At 49.3% G+C, this 16,468-nt stretch overlaps 1 protein-coding gene across 5 annotated transcripts in view; it reads left to right on the top strand.

The window, feature by feature from the left end:
* Window positions 1-16,468, top strand: part of NOS1AP (nitric oxide synthase 1 adaptor protein) — a 261,440-nt gene that overhangs the window by 6,624 nt on the left and 238,348 nt on the right. The window contains exon 2 of one of the 5 annotated variants that reach the window (XM_032319187.1): window positions 5,239-5,423. The exons of the other annotated variants lie outside the window; for them this stretch is intronic. The gene's annotated coding sequence lies outside the window, so the exon portion shown is untranslated. The remainder of the gene's footprint in view (window positions 1-5,238; window positions 5,424-16,468) is intronic. 5 annotated transcript variants of the gene reach the window in all.

Raw genomic sequence — 16,468 nt, 5'->3', positions numbered from 1 at the left:
AACCAAGAGTCGGACGCTTAGTGGACTGAGCCAGCCAGGCGCCCTGCGGGTGACATCGTTAGCTTAGCATGTTTTCAGTCCGTATTGAAGCCCGGGTGAGTGCTTCATTTCTTTTAATGGCCAAATCATACACCACTATGTGGGCATACCACATTTTGTTTATCCATTCATCCACCGATAGCTGCTGAGGTTTCTTCTTTAGCTTCTATGAAGACTTTTTCTATAAACACGAGTGTCCTTGTTTTGGTGGGGATGTCCGTTTTCATTTCTTGTGGGTAGATAAGGAGGAATGGAATTGCCTGGTCTCCTAGTAACTGGGTTTCACTCTTTGTGGAACCGGTAGGGGCTGTTTCTAGTGTGGTTGCCCCATTCGCACCAGCGGGGTTTGGGTTTCCCATGTCCTCATCGGCACTTACTATCGTCTGGCTTTTTGAGTCTAGCCAGTCTGGTGGGTGTGAAAATGCTGTCTCATTGTGGTTTTGATTTGCATTTCTCTGATGAATAACGATACAGAACATATTCTCATGTGTTTATTGGCCATTTATATGTCGTCTTCGGAGAAATGTCTATTCAGATCCTTGACCCATTTTTGGATTGTCTTTTTTTTTTTTTTTAAGGATTTTATTCATTTATTTTACACAGAGAAAGAGATCACAAGTAGGCAGAGAGGTAGAGAGAGGGGGAAGCAGGCTCCCCGCTGAGCAGAGAGCCCAATATGGGCCTCAATCCCAGGACCCTGGGATCATGATCTGAGCCAAAGGCAGAGGCTTAACCCACTGAGCCACTTAGGCGCCCCTTGGATTGTCTTTTTTAAAAAGTTCTTGAGCTGTAAAAGTTCCTTATTCTGTATTCAAGTCCTTTATATAGATGTGAGCACATTTCTCCCTATCCTGTGGGTAGTCTTTTTACCTTCTTGATGCTGCCCTTTGAAACACAGATGTTTTTCATTGTGATGTAGTCCAATTATATATTTTCTCCTTGTCCTGCTTCCTTTTTTTGAGATCCCTCTGCCCTCCGTCCTCTGCAGAGTTCTTGTTCAATCTCCTCTGCACTGGCACTCCCCACCTTTCCCTGGGCCCACCTTCCTCCCCAGTTGGTCACTTGTCTCTGCCCAGGAATGCGCTGCGCCCTTCCCTACATGACGACTCACTTCTCTGCATCTCTTTCTTTAACAAGTGTCCCTCCCTCCCGTGCGCAGCTCATTCCCAGGAGAGAGCAGTCTAGTCTCTGCAGTTTCCCAGGGTCTCTCCAGCTCCTGGAGGTGTGCTGACTTCTGTCCTGGCTCCACATATAGGAACTGTTGTACTGTTTCCCTCTTCTGTCCTTGTTCCTTGCTGATTTTCTTGCTGCGCAGCCCGTCCTCCTCCTCGGAGTGCCCTAGTCTGCTCTCCGAGCAGGCTCGCAGGTGGCTGTGCTCTGCCTGTCCCTCGAACTTGCCCTCCTCCTCCTTGCTGGCTGTTCTCTCTCCTCCCTTGGACCTCTCCTGGGAGGGCTTGTTTGCATGCCCTCCTCGCTGCTAGGCAGGTTGGCTCCTGGACCTCTAATCTAGTCCAGCCCGCAGATCTCTGTTTGCTGCTTCCGCTGACCGTCTCTGCCCCAAGGAACATGGATAAGCTGGCAAATCTCTCTGACTTGGGGCCTCTCTTAGTGACCCCACCATGCTCTCGGGCACTGAGGCCTGACATTTTGGAGCACTGCCTGGACCCTTTGGTTTAACAGCTGACTCATCGGTTGGCCACTGGATCCCCATTGTGGCCAGGCTCTTCTCTCCGTGAATCCCCATATCAAGTCAGTTGCTATGTTCTTGAATCTTCTCGATGATCTCCACCCATGCACCCTGCCTGTTCCATCCTTTCCCACCTCTGGCTGGTTCAGACGCTAACCGCCTCTTCCCAGACTGTTTGAATAACTTTCTGGAGGCCTCCACTTGATCCTATAAACTTTTGCTCTGGTAATTTTCCTGCAATATAATTATGTTGTCCTCCTACTCAAAAACACAGAGAGTCTCCGAGCCTACTATAATAGATCCAAAATTCTTAGCATGATATTCAGGGCTGTTTTTGAACAATTCCCCTTCTCACCCCATACTCAGAGCTGGTCAGAGCATACCCCATTCCCTAGGCTCCCATGTCATGTCCCATACAGACCTAGCCTAGCGCCACTTGCTGGGGCAGATGTGACTTGTCCCTCCTCTGTGTTGAGGGGACTAACCAGACCCCACTGTGCAGTTAAGCAGCTCTGATTTTTTCTCCCCATGCCATCTTCAGGGGCCTTGTCACTTTGGGTCCCCCCACCCTCATGCCTTCTGCAGTGCTGAGTGCAGTGCCTTGCATAGAGAATGTGTATTTGCAGTAAATGAACATAATTTCTGAGATGCTCCCTGTGAGGACTGCCAGGAGGACGCTGACGTGAGCCCAAGGACTGGATAGGCCTCTGCCAGCTCCCGTCCCCTCCTGACCTGGTCTCTTGCTCTGTGTCTGTGACTTGCAGTCCCCTGGCTTCCCAGGACGCACGCCCTCCGCGCAGCCCGCCCCATGCCTCTTCCTTCCAGAGGAAGTGCCGAGTAAGCATTTTCCCTGAATTAAATGGAATCCCCATGATGGATGTGCCATGGAATTAGAATCTTTGATTACAGAACATCTGGCCAGTTTCAGGAGGAGTTAATTGTCATTTATTAGTAAAAAGAAAAAACCCCAAACATTTTCAGCCTGTTGTGTTCTCATTAATGAATTGGTACCCCCTACCCCATTCATTGTTTTGTTTCCTTTAACTTGCTACTTTATAATCTTAGGGACATGGATTTGGTGGACAATAGAGTATAGCATGAATTCAGGACCCAGACTGTGCTTGGGTCCAAATCCTGGCCCTGTCCCTCTCTTGCTGTGTGACCTTCTGTGAGTTACTCAACATCTGTCCCATGGTACCCTGGTCTGTAAAAAGAGGGTACACGTACCCTTACCTCCTGGGATAAATGAGTTGCACATGGAACGCCTCGTGCAGAGCCTGGCCCAGGCTGGGCTGTTGTTGTTATTATTATTATTATTATTTTGTCCTACAAATTGCACCATAGGTTGCATCTGTCCGTGGTTGTAATCTGCGGCCTTAGATTCATTCTTTGGCAAGTCAGAGGCCTGGTGTATCCACGCCGCACGCCCGTTTAAAGCTGTACTAGCTACAGGACCACTTGGATTCCCAAAGTTGCAACTCAGACAGCGTGGCTGCTTTGGGGGCTTAAAATAGCTGTCAGCCTCCTTGGGAGGGAATTAAAAAAAAAAAAGGGGTTAACTTGCTTCTGGTGCATGCCCCCATCACATGTGTTTCAGCCTTTAATCCTCATTAGGATTAAAAATCACAGAATCTCCTGGCGTGCGGGATGCTGTCTGTCTTCACTGTCTTTCCCTGAATGTCTTGGATAAATATTTCTTTAAGCAGAGGTAATCTAAGCTGAAGGAATCTGGCATCATGGGATTAATTAATATCTCGTGATGCTTACATTTCCCTTTTCAATTTTTCGATTCAGCATCATGTTTCTTTGTAAGCCCCGGAGCAGCTGGCTTTAGAAGTTACTTACAGGGGCACTTCCAGCAGGTTTCACGTCCAGAGCGCCCCAACACTTTGGACCCCTTGCCCCCCGCCAACCCCGCGTGTGAGCCCAGCGGTTTTCTTGTCGGTTTTCTGCAGCACTTGACGGGGGCTCGTGGGTCTTACCCCTGATGGTCATCTGTGCAGGTGGAGGACTATGGGCTCTCTCCCATTTATTCTGGAAGCTACCATGTTCCCGGGAGGACTGTTCACCTGACCAGCCTTGAGAGCTGAATGAGACCTGGAACTCTCCTGCACCCAGAACATTCTGAACTGCGGAGAGGGAGACTCATGCTTGCAGAATTGCCCCAGGTCCTGGGTTCAGTGCTGCTGTTCCCTGCTGGTCGGGTGTGTGCATCTCTGGCCTCCCAGTCTAGGCGGTAAGCTCCTCTAGAGCCCAGGGGAAGCACCACGTGCCTGCCTCACGCTGTCCACATCATAGAAAGCCAACATCATAATCATGGTCATTTTAAAAGCACTTACTGTGTTTCAGGCCCTGTTCATATTCTCTGAAGTGATTCGTCTTCCCAGCAGCCGTGGAAGTGAAGGTTCTCTTATTTCCCGTTTTACAGATGGGGAAGCCGAGGCATAGGGAGACGGAGCTTGGTAATGGGTGGGTCCCCCCAGCCAAAGCCAGGCGTCTGGGCTCAGGCATTATCACTGCCGATCTTTAAGAGCTAATGTCTATCAAGTTCCATATTTTATGCTTTGTTCTTAGCGTTTTACGTATGTTGACTGGTTTAATCTTTACAGTGGCCCTGTGGGGGGGGGTGCTGTTCCCATTTCGCAGATGAGGAAACCGAGGCACCTCTCTTTAGGCTGGATCGAATGGGCAAATGGTCTGTTAGAGGGGGTGGTCTCGCACCTCCCACCGGGGTATTACCTGGGACCCGGGGACCGGTCTGCTATGTGCCAGCGGGCAACAGGCCACTGGCGAAGACCCCTCTGGTGCGCCATGTTGCTGCTGTCTAGACACGGACGTGCGGCATCCGTGAGCGGGCCAGCGGCTGGGCGGAGAGGAGCTCGGGAGGCCCTTCCTTCCTGAAGAGTTTGCTGGGCTCTGGCTGTGCACTTCCTGTGTCGTGGGGGTCTCCACTCCCCCTCACCACCCCTCTTCCTCCCGGCCGCCTCCACAGCCCTTCTCGGCCTTTCTGGGCTCCTGAGGACCCGTCCTCTAGGCCCGGAGGCACCTCCAGGAGAGAGGGAATGCGGGCCGCCTCCCGCCACGGAGCCCCTGTCGCTCTCGGTTGGAGCTCTCAGCCCACAGCCCACCACAGAGAGGCTCCTCGGTGGTGCCCTTTGGTTCGGGCTTGATTGCGGACGCTTCCGTTTCTGTGTTGGCCTTTCTGGACAGGCAGAGGCGCTCATGTGGAAGCGTTTTCTTTTTCTGCCAAGAGGAAGATTAATGTCTCCCAGGGGCCGAGTGACAGGTAGCATGACGTCTCACTCCCACGCTCTTTCCACATAATCACACGTGACCTGTACCTGGGCTGTGCTGGCGTTTCCAAGCTGGCCCTCCACGTGTGTGGATTTTCTTTTCTTTAATTTGGCAGCGCCGCTTGAACACGTCATATCCTGGGCACCCATCCCCAAAGTAGGATTGAAACTTGACCCCTGGACTCAAGGTTACTGAAATGCAACTCTTTCCTCCTTCAGGTCAAGAATTTTGCAGCGTCCTTCCACGAGGAGAATCTCCCGCAGATGCCTTCCATTAGCGAAAGCAGCTGTTCTCAAACTTTGACGTCTCTCAGAATCATCTGGAAATCAATCAAAATACAGAGGCCTGGGCTTGTTGAAGGAGCATTAGGGCCTGATCTGTCGTGATCGCATACGTCTTCCAGGTGATGCTGACAGACACCCTAATCTGATGAAGCTGGAGCACTGGTTCTCACACCTGGTGCTCATCCGGGACTTAAGAAAACACGTTCTGATGGTGGGCTGTTCTCGGTGATTCGAATTCAGTTAGTAGGGGGTGCCTCCTGGAAGTTGCTGTTTTCAAGTCTTCTCTTTCTTTGCTGAGGCTGTTTGTTTTTTTGTTTTTTTCCCAAGCACATACTTAAATGAAGCCTGCTTTAACATTTTGGTCAGATAATTCTAATATAGCCTCCTCTTGGTGTTGGCATCTGTTGTTGTCTTCTCTCATTCCTGTCGAGATTTTCTTGGTTCCTGGAGTGATGAATGATTTTTGATTGAAACCTGGACGTTTTGGGTATTAGGAGCTTCTGAGTCTTAATTAAATCTTCTGTTTCAGCAAGATGCTTCTGCCCGTGGCAGGGGAGGGGAGTGCTGTCTCATCACCGTCAGGTGGGGATGGAAGTCTAGAGTCTTTATTGGCCTCGGCTGAGACCACGCCGGAGCCGGGCGGGCGTGCCTCACTGGTGGTACTCGTGGGGTCTCTGCTGACCCTCTGCCTGTTTAACTGCTGGGTGGTGGTGAAAGTTCTGAACTCTCTGGTAGGTCTCCTCTGACCCCCAGCGGGGAGGGGGACGGGGAGGCCATGTTATCCTGGTGGCCCTGCTTCCCTTCAGCCTTCCCCGATAGCCCTGGGAAGAAGGAAAGGGTGAAGCATCTCCTTCCAGCCTGATGAAGGCAGATGTCAGGTTTCTTTCTTTTTTTTAAAAATTTTATTTGAGAGAGAGAGAGAACACAAGTAGGGGGATCGGGAGAGGGAGAAGCAGGCTCCCTGCTGAGCAGGGAGTCCACTGTGGGGCTTAGTCCTAGGATGCTGAGATCATGACCTGAGCCTAGGCAGATGCTTCACCCACTGAGCCACCCAGTTGCCCCAAAAAGCAGGTTTCTTGAACCAGCAGGTGGGGGCACGGTTTTCTTCTGTGACGCTGGGCTAGAGTAGGGTTGTCATTGTCTAAAACTCTGTCTTGTGGAGCTGCCCCTGTCCTGGTCCTTTAAGCTGGAGAAAGCTGGCTCATCTTGGGACTTTTTCTTTTTTTTAAAAGATTTTATTTATTTATTTGATAGAGAGCACAAGTAGGCAGAGAGGCAGGCAGAGAGAGAGGGGGAAACAGGCTCCCTGCTGAGCCGAGAGCCCGATGTGGGGCTCAATCCCAGGACCCTGGGATCATGACCTGAGCCGAAGGCAGAGGCTTAACACACTGAGCTACCCAGGTGCCCCTCATCTTGGGACTTTTAAAAATTTTTTAATTTTTTTTAGGAATCTCTACAGCCAATGTGGGACTCGAACTCACAACCAGGAGATCAAGAGTTACTTGTTTTGGGGACTGAGCCAGCCAGGCGTCCCGGGATTTTTTAAATTGTCCGTCTGTTGGCTTTCCTGGGTCTCTGATTTCTCCAGCAACCAGTCTGGGATACATGAGGCCGAAAGAAAACCCAGGGAACCCTACTACCATGTTGTGCCTTGGGTGCGGAGGTCCCTGGCCAGTTGGCCTTCTTTCCACCTTTGAGTCCTCTTCTGCTTCTTTTCTGTGTCCTAGTTGGAGTTCTCAGTGCTTGTCAGTGGGAGGATTAGAGGGGTTCGTGGAAGAGGTGATGGGAGACGAAGGTCCAAACTAGCAGTTACAGAGTAAGTCCGAGACGAACAGTGCAGCAGAGGGAGCTTGGTTGATGATCTTGTAATAACATCGCAGGGTTATCGGACCATGACGACGCTTGTCCTGGTGAGCACCGAGTAACAAGTGGACTTGTTGAAGCGATGGGTACACCCGAAACTAGAACCTTGTCCTCTGTACGTCGGTAAAGCTCCCCCAGGTGATCGTAATCAAATCAGGACCCATAATTGAGAATCTCGGGGTCAGCGGCTGGAGCCAGCCGAGGCAGTTCTGGTGGAATGACCAGAGGCCCTGGTCTCTTCCCCAAGGGCTGGTCTTTATGAATCTTTGTGTAACCTCTCCTAAGTCCTTAAAACCCTGATAGTCCCTTTCCTTCCATAGATTTATGGCTTCCCTCCATGTGGCCCATTCTGAAGCTAACTTGTGTTCCCAGAATACATGTTCCCAACTGCAGGTGTAGAAATAGATCCAGTCCTATAGGACGTATTTATCGTGCTTCTGTACTGGGGGCACAGTGCTTGGTGTTGGGGTCAGAGAGCCAGAAGACTGGACGGTGACCGGAAGGCCGTCCTGCTAGCTGGGGAGATATGGATATGTGGAAAGATGGGCGCAATGGTAGGCGTGGGTAGGAGAACATACCGTGCGCTGGCTGTTCTCCGAGGTACCTTACGCCCTTTCTCATTCAATCCTTGTAAGTACACTGCGTGAGAGATGGTATTTTCTCTCTTATCATGGTGGTTTAGGAGGCTCCGTATTAAGTGACTTGTCCAAGGTCACTCTATCCCCAAATCTAGGCAACACTGGACCACGAATTTGCTAAAACAAGGCCTTGCGTTTTCCAGTGGATGTTCTACTGAGCTCCCTTCACGAGCTGTGGATACTGCTAGGCTGGGGGAGAGCTTATCTGTCCATCTTCTTCCCCAGTCCCAGGACGGTGGTCCAAGGCTGTGGTTAGTGGCTTGGTCTGTGACTTTGCAAGGGGTCCTGCAAGGGCATGAAATGAGGATTCTTGAGTGTAAGAGTGTCACTGTAGTAGTTGTGCAAAGATTGGGTTGCATGTGTGTGTATGTGTGTATTGGTAGGGGGTAGTAATAGACCGGTGAGAGCTGTTTGCGGCTGGAACCAGGGCCCATGTTCCCTTCTGGAAGTTGCGAGAGGTGCAGCACCTTTCAGTTTCGTGTGTATGAATAATGACGGGAGTGGGCAGCTTTTAGGGAAGTGAAGGAGAAGGGAAAGGTGTGCTGTGGTGGGAGTGGGGGAGACGAGGGTGTATATGTAGGGTTTTAGGACTTTTTTTTTTTAAGAGTAAGAAAACCACAGATATGAAGAAATGCGTGAGGTAGGAGGACCCATACCCCAGGAAGCTTTTAAATACCAGGCTTGAGGGATACCTGGGTGACTCAGTCGGTTAAATGTCGGCCTTCGGCTCAGGTCGTGATCCCAGGGTTCTGGAATCGAGTCCTGCATCAGGCTCCTTGCTCATTGGGGAGCTTGCTTCTGCCTCTGCCTGACTCTCTGCCTGCTTTTGCCCTCTCTCTCTCTCTCTGACAAATAAATAAATAAATAAAATCTTAAAAATACCAGGCTTGAGAGATGTGGCTTGTAAACAGTAGGGAACAAAAAATGTTTCTAGGGGTGACCTACATGCGTGTGTGTATGAATGCGCACACACAGTGTCTTGGGATGAGGAGAGAGAGAAGAGCTGTTTGTAAAAATAAAGCCAACAGAGGACCAGTGCTAAAAACCCAGGTGTAGGACCCCAACCAGGGTGACCAATGGTGGGGGACATGGAAATGAAGGGGGAGAGGTCAGAGAAGTTACAAAGACAGACCAGGGCCAGGCTGTATTGGGGAGGAGAGTCAGAAAAGATGCAGAGTTAAATACTCTGTGCTTCCTAGGAAACTGGATTGGATCATTGGGACTGGTGTGACAAAGCTTTAAGCCACCTCCATTAGAGGATCCTCTAAAGTCTGAACTACATGAACTTGAAAGATGGTTTCACTTGCCTCCTCTCTCTGGCCCGAAGCTGTTGGCCAGGGCTGGACCCTTGGCTGTGCCAAGTCCTGATGTCCCGTGTGGAATTCTCTGCCTTCCTTGAGCGGTCCTGACGTCTCTCACTCCCTCAGAGCTGGGGAAGCACATTGAGGCTTCTGACATGCGGCAGTTTCCTGTCCGTTCAGCCGCACGATGAGCACGAGACTGTGTCTGTGGGAGCCCCTCGTGAAAGGCGGAAAAGGCTGAGTGGGCTGCTTGCCTTCTCTGCAAGCTGGGATTATGACGACCCCTTCTCCCTCCCAGTCTCTTCTTGAAGTGGAGGTTGCTGAAACATGAGAACTTCAGGTGACGATTCTAGAAGTCACTGGTGACAGATCTGTAATGGGTTCCTGAGGCTAATAATGTTGTTAGAGGCATCAGACAGCAACTTCCGGGGTGTCCCTAGGCCTTTGGCTAATGTTCCGTGCCTGTATCCCAACCACTTCTGTCTCGTACAGTGCCCCCCCCAACCCCACCGTCCCCCTCTGTGGTAACTGCTGGCCAGTGGGGTCCCAGAGGGAACACCATGTCTGATGCACTATGGACGCATAACAGGTGCACCACTGACCTTGCATGAACAAGCGAACCAGGCCGATGTCACTAAGCACGCATAGCTTCACTCCTCCCCACATTTCCCTGGTGCCTTTGTCTGGAGTGGGATCCCTGGCCTCACTCTTGCCTCGGGAATTCTGCTTTGACCAGCCCGCTTGTTGTCTGAGTTGTGTTGGACGTATTTCTCAAAATGGTTTTTGTGGAGAGCGTGGGGTGTTGGACTTTGCCCTCTCAGCCTTTCCCTTGGCAAGACGGTGCAGATTTCTATGGTCAGAGGCTCCTTTTCCTTGACTGAAGGTGATCCAGCCCGCAGCCGGAAGCTGGCTTCCTCGTTGCCCCTTTAGGATGGGTTTGTCTGCTCCATCCTCCTCTTACGGGGTTTCCTACTGGTCTCCCGAATTTGGGAGGCGGTCTTCCTCGAATTGCTAAGCACCATTTGGCTTATAACCTGTTCTTTGTGTACGTAGCCTGGGCCCTACATGAAGGGGTTGAGCTTCTGGGTTTTCAACAGTAGCTGCTCAGTAAACACATGGAGATGTGAGCGGAATGCAGCTGGGGTGTGGGTTTGGTGTGTCAGGTGAGGCTGCTCCCCTCGGGTCCTTAGACGTCAGGCGCTTCATGGCAGTTATGCCTTCTGGTGATGATTTCCTTTTCCCAGCAGTAGCTTATTAAGATGTCTGAACTACACCTGAGAGGCTGTGGACCCCGTCTTCTGCGGGGGAGGGCTCGCTGCCCTGGTTCTGCCACATGGAAGGGATGCCCCTCCTTGCTCCCTGCTAGTCATGTCTTCACCAGCGTTTCCTCCTTACCCGGGGTGGCCGGGGCTGGGGAGACCTGGATATAGCATAGGAGTCCCGGATGGCGGCAGAACCAACCCTACCCTTGCTTGGATCAACAGCCTGGTCCTTGTCCCTTTCCTTTCCTTGGAAAGGTCCTTGTCCCTTTCCCCTCTTTGTACTTCAGCCCCCCCCCCCCCCCCACCTGTAAGACACCAGAGCCGAACTCTCACAGCTGAAATCTCAGCGGATCCCCGAGGTCCCCTCCAACTCCAAGAGTCTGATTCTGTTGGACTCTTCCCATTCCTTCTGCAGACCATCCCCCTTTCTTGATGAAGTCGCATCCCAATTACCTGATGTCCACATACTGGTTGACAGATCAATTAGAGCAAACAGCCAGAATGCAGCCAGACGGCACGTGGTGCTGCCCGTGTTCCCGGCCGCGGTGTGCCCGCTCTCAGGGGCATGGGAGGCGGATCTGGTCCTCCTGCCCCGGGCTCTTCATCTGTGTGTTGCTGAAGTAACCACAGGCAGGCAGAATTTATTTGCTCCGTGTCTTATGTTCTCAAATATTTACACCTTTTTCTCCTCTCAGGGTTGGGGGGAGCCTTTGAAGTCTCAGTTGTCCATTTTTCCCTATTGCAGCCGAAAGAGAAGTTTTGAAAACAGTAGAACACTACAGGGTCATGTTCTGCAGAAAGGCAAAGGAGGGGGAAAAAACAAAAGACTGAGCTTGGTCTTGGATTTTGTAGAAATTCAGGGGGGCGGGGGGCTCTGTGTGCCTGTCAGCTCTCGGGCCTGCCAGGCCTTCGTCCTGAGGGCAGCCTTCTTGCCCCCTTCATATGTCAATGCAGCTTTGCAAACCCAGCTGTGCCTTTGGATCCCACGAGAACTTACAAAACAGAGATGCCTCTGTCGCCTAGGGACTCTCCTTTCCTCTACCTGGGCTGGGGCCTTTCTATCCCTGTAATTTTGAAAGCTCCCAGGCGATTGCTCGCGCAGCCAGGAGACTAATGTGCGTGCAGGCAGGCCCCGGTTATTCAGACGGACCAGCTGATCGGGACAGAATGCCTTTCTGTGCCTTTCCATGGAGAGGCATAACTGAACGAGGGACTGGATATGCTTGCGGGTGTGAACGCAGCACTTGCCTCCCCGCAGGTAAGAGCATGGGGCCCCCAGGTGTGTAGGTCTCCATCAGAAGGTGGCTGGCAGGTTTGATGGCAGCTGGCCAAGAGGGTGGGAGGGTCATCCCCGTGACGGTGATGGTCCCCTCCGAGAAGCCAGGAGGGGAGAGCCTGTAGCTGAAGCATTTGGCTGGGCACTGCCCATGATCGCCTCGATGTGTTGTGTGGAACCTGCCGGGGCTAATCCACATCTCCCTCCCCGTCCTGTGATACATCTTTCTTTGCGTTGGTGAATGCACACTCCCTGGTAGCTGGCCTCTCTTTGGGCCTGGGAGATTTTTCTCTCTGTCTTCCTGCTCTCTCGCTGTTCTCCTACCCCCTTCTCCTCTCTTCGGCTCCTCCTATTTTGTTTCTGCCTCAGACTGGATTCCGCCATTTCTGGTATCTTTTAATGCAAGATGATTTTTTCAGGACCACTGTATGGGCACCTGAGATGCTGATTTTTATTTATTTTTAATTTTTATTTACTTTTGTAAGGACTTTATTTGACACAGAGCAAGCACAAGCAGGGGGATCAGCAGGGAGAGGGAGAAGTAGGCTCCCCACAGAGCAGAAAGCCCAATGCGGGGCTCAATCCCAGGACCCCAGGACCATGACCTGAGCCGAAGGCAACCACTTAACCAACTGAGCCACCTAGGCACCCTGATGCTGAGTTTTATTTCTAAATAAAAATCAGCATGGGAAAATACATACAAAGAGAGCTCAAGAATGAATGTGACAGATATAAATGTACTTATGAGTTCATAGTCCTATTTCCAACTCAACTACAACTCAAGACTGAGGTTTCTTTTTTTTTCTTTTAATTTTTTAAAAAGATTTTATTTGAGAGTGAGAATGTGTGAGCAGGGTTGAGGAGCAGTAGAGGGAGAGAGATGAGCAGACTCTATGTGGAGCTCGACCTGGGGCTCAATCCCAGAACCCTGCCTGAGATGACCTGAGCTAAAATGGAGAATCAGGTATTTAACCAACCGAGTTCCCCCACCCAGGTGCCCTAGACTATGAGGTTTCTTCTTAACCTCTATTTCATCTGTGCTATCACACTGAATTCTAGTTTTCAAGTGCATAGGGAATGATAGAATTCAATATCCTATAATTACTCTTTTGGTCTATCCCATAATACCCAGGCTTCTGTCTCCGAATAGTAGATACTAACGCCGGCATCAATTATGATGCTGAACACATTCAAAAGCCTTGTTTGCCAGGCCACCCCTATACTCTGCCATTCAAAAGAGTGGCTGTCCTAGCTCCTTGCAGTGCTCTGAGTAACATACGGCCCCTTATGGTGTCCATGTCCTGATCTCTAGTACCTGCACTTGTTACTTTATATGGCAAAGACTGCATTTGTGATGAAGGATCTTGAGAAGGGAGATGATCCAGGTGGGTTCTAAAAGCCACCATACATGCCCTTATAAGGAGGGGGCAAAACCCAATCACTTCCAGAAAAGGAAAAGAACCGAGTGATCTTGGAGGCAGAAATGGGGTGATGTGGCCACTAGAAGCTGGACGAGAAAGGAACGGACTATCTCCTAAACCCCTTGGAGAGAGGGTAGCCTGCCAACACCATGATTTTGGTCAGGGAAAAAGATTTTGGACTCCTGGCCTCCAGAACTGTAACAGAATAAGCTGCTGTTATCCCAAGTCACCAAATGTGTGATAATTTGTCACAGCAGCTGTAGGAGACTGATACAGTCACATGGCCTTTACACATTGTAATCATTCCCTTTTAATGCCCACTTAGCCTTATTCCTTAATGACTATATACTCCAAATACTTCTATCCTTGTGTCTTATCATTTTAATTATTCGAAGTTCATTCTCTGGGATCCTGAAGAAGGACTCATGGAACAGTATTTCTAGGTCTAGTTATGTCTTACAGTTTTCTTAGAGTGTGTCTTTATTCTGAGTCTGTGTTCTCAGGTACATAATATGTTCTCTGTGAGGTTTTCAATACATATATATGGGGGGTAGTTTGAGTTACTGTTCTTAGAGTTCTATTTCCCTGCTTTGATTTTGTTTTGCAAGGACCCCTCTTAACCCTATGTTGGTTCTTCTTTGTCCATCTTCACTATTTGTCATGTTCAAGTCCCTTCGATGTGTATTTTTCATCTGAACGCATTCCTGACTTTTCAGGAGTTCTGTTGGGTCTATTTTTTTCTTCCTTATAGTTTAGTTTTTGTTTCTAAAATGATTATTTTTAAAATTTCTGATTCTTGAATTTAGTCACTTCTGAATTTTCATAATTCTAACTTATGTTTTCATGTCTTGCATAATTTACTTTTTAAAATAATTTTAGCTCATTTTGAAACGATGTTACATTTTAACATTTTTCGAATGTCTCTCTGGCATGTTTTCATTGTTCCACATCTCCAGAGCTATTTTGTTTGGTCCTTATTCTTTTTCTTCTAGAGCTGCCTATGGAGTTGACCCTGATATTTTCTTTAATTTTTATGTGAACTTGCTTTCCTGAATTTTTAAAAGGATGTGAGGTTCAGGAGGCTTTTTGACTCCATAGTTCTGTTTTCAGTTAGACTAGGATAACATGGTTCTGTTTCCCGCTCCCACTTTTTTGGAAGCTTTTCTTTCCTTTGTCCCTGTTGGCTGCCCCACCCAATTTTGATTCTGCTGTGGGTGGTTTCTCCTCTCTGTGGGATCCTGTCCTGGTAAGTCCATTGAGAGTTCATGGAGGCTGGAGCTGCCCTCACCCTTTGGATCTCATTGTGGGCCCTGCACAACAAATGTGGTTCTCCACTTTTCCTATTGTGGTCTTCAGTGAGTACCTGTTGGCCCTTTTGGGGTTCTCTTCTCTCCATCCTCACGGGCCCATTGCTTCCCTTTGTTTTTTCCCACACAGACACCAGTACTATGCTGGCTGCTGATTTGTACCCATCCACATGTATTTTGGGGATTATGGGGCTACCTTGTCACCACTTTTTTTTTTTTTATGTTGTCCATAAGTTTTTAATTTTGTTACTTAGTTGCCCTGTTTTTAAGGATTGCTGAGGGCCCAATGATTATGTGGTTTCATTGCTGCCATTTTCCCAGAATTGGCGTCCCATCTTTTTATTTCCCCTATGATTGGGAAAACTGCTGACTGAGAGTTTAAAAGTTGTTTTCCTCCCCATGAATCAGCAAAAGGTGTAAATATTTGAGAACATAAGACATGGAGCGAATAAATTCTGCTTACGTGTGGTTGCACTTGAGCAACATATTGATGAGCAGTTAAGGGAAGAAAGAACACCAGTTCCTTCCTCCCACACCCCCGAGAGCGGGAACTGCACAGCCGGGAACACGGGGAGCACCACGTGCCGTCTGGCTGCATTCTGGCTGTTTGCTCTAATTGATCTGTCAACCAGTATGTGGACATTAGGTAATTGGGATGTGACTTCATTGGGAAAGGGGGATGGTCTGCAGAAGGAATGGGAAGAGTCCAACAGAATCAGACTCTTGGAGTTGGAGGGGACCTCGGGGATCCGCTGAGATTTCAGCTGTGAGAGTTCAGCTCTGGTCTCTTACAGGTGGGGGGGCCTGGAGTACAAAGAGATGAAAGGGACAAGGTCCAGGCTGTTGATCCAAGGAAGGGTAGGGTTGGCTCTGCCGCCATCTGGGGCTCCTGTGTGCCATATCCATGTCTCCCCTGACCCCCGCCTCCCTGCTGTGTAAAGGGTAAACAGACTATTGTCAAGTTGAAGAGGGCTTTTGTAGAGTAAATTGAAGGGTATTCACTCTCTTGTTTTAAGAAGTTCAGTGTTTCAGTTAGTGGGTTTTCTTAAAATAGAGGCACACATAATTGGGGGTTTGTGTGGGATAATTGGGGAGTGGAACAGAGGATTTCATCCACGGTGTCTCTGCTCTCCCATGGCAGGATCAAGAGCAGAACCTGAAGGCCCGACCTCGTCCCACTGAACTTTTCACTCCAGCAGTGATAAATCTGGTGTTTGTTGACATTTCCAAGAAAAGGAAGTGTTTCTCTGAGAGTCTGTGCTATCCATTGCACAATTGTTTACAACTGATGATTTAGTGGATTGCCATTTATTCATCTTCTCGTATTCTCTCCTTAACGGTCGTCTTGCTTCTCTGGCCACGGAGGCAGTAATTCATATTTGTGTACCCAGTGCCCGTACATGGTTTGGGTTCCATATGTATTACATGCATTGAGTGAACCTGGAAAAATGAAAGTAGTATGTGAAAAAGATTACTCAAATTCCATGCATTATTGAGCATTAATAATTCCCAGATCCTCAGGAGGTGCAGGGTGGCACGCCTTCTTGGATGAAATGGTTGAGAGGATTTGAATACTAATCCCCTTCTATACTCCCAGGCGCAGGCTCTCACCACCACCTTCCTGTGACAGTGACAGTAGATAAAACCACAGCAAAAGTGTTTTGCCATCAGAGAGACATGGCTCCTTGACGAGGCAGGTGTTTGGCAGCTGCTTTTTCCTTGTTTTTTTTGGGAAAGATTTTATTAATTTTTTAAAAAATTCATTTATTTATTTGTTTTTTTTTTTTTTAAAGATTTATTTATTTATTTGACAGAGAGAGATTACAAGTAGGCAGAGAGGCAGGCAGAGAGAGAGAAGGAAGCAGGTTCCCTGTTGAGCAGAGAGCTCGATGCGGGGCTCAATCCCAGGACCCTGGGATCATGACCTGAGCCAAAGGCAGAGGCTTTAACCCACTGAGCCACCCAGATGCCCCTGAAAAGATTTTATTTTTAAGTAATCTCTACACCCAGGGCAGGGTTCAAACCTACAACCCCAAGATCAAGAGTCGCACACTCCGCAGACTGGGCCCTCTAAGTGAACCTGCTTTTCTGCCTCC

This window comes from Mustela erminea, chromosome 17 (assembly GCF_009829155.1).
Source record: "Mustela erminea isolate mMusErm1 chromosome 17, mMusErm1.Pri, whole genome shotgun sequence".
NCBI classification, from domain to species: Eukaryota; Metazoa; Chordata; class Mammalia; order Carnivora; family Mustelidae; genus Mustela; species Mustela erminea.
The sequence above is the reverse complement of the archived record's forward strand: the minus strand, read 5'-3'. Positions and strand labels throughout refer to the sequence as shown.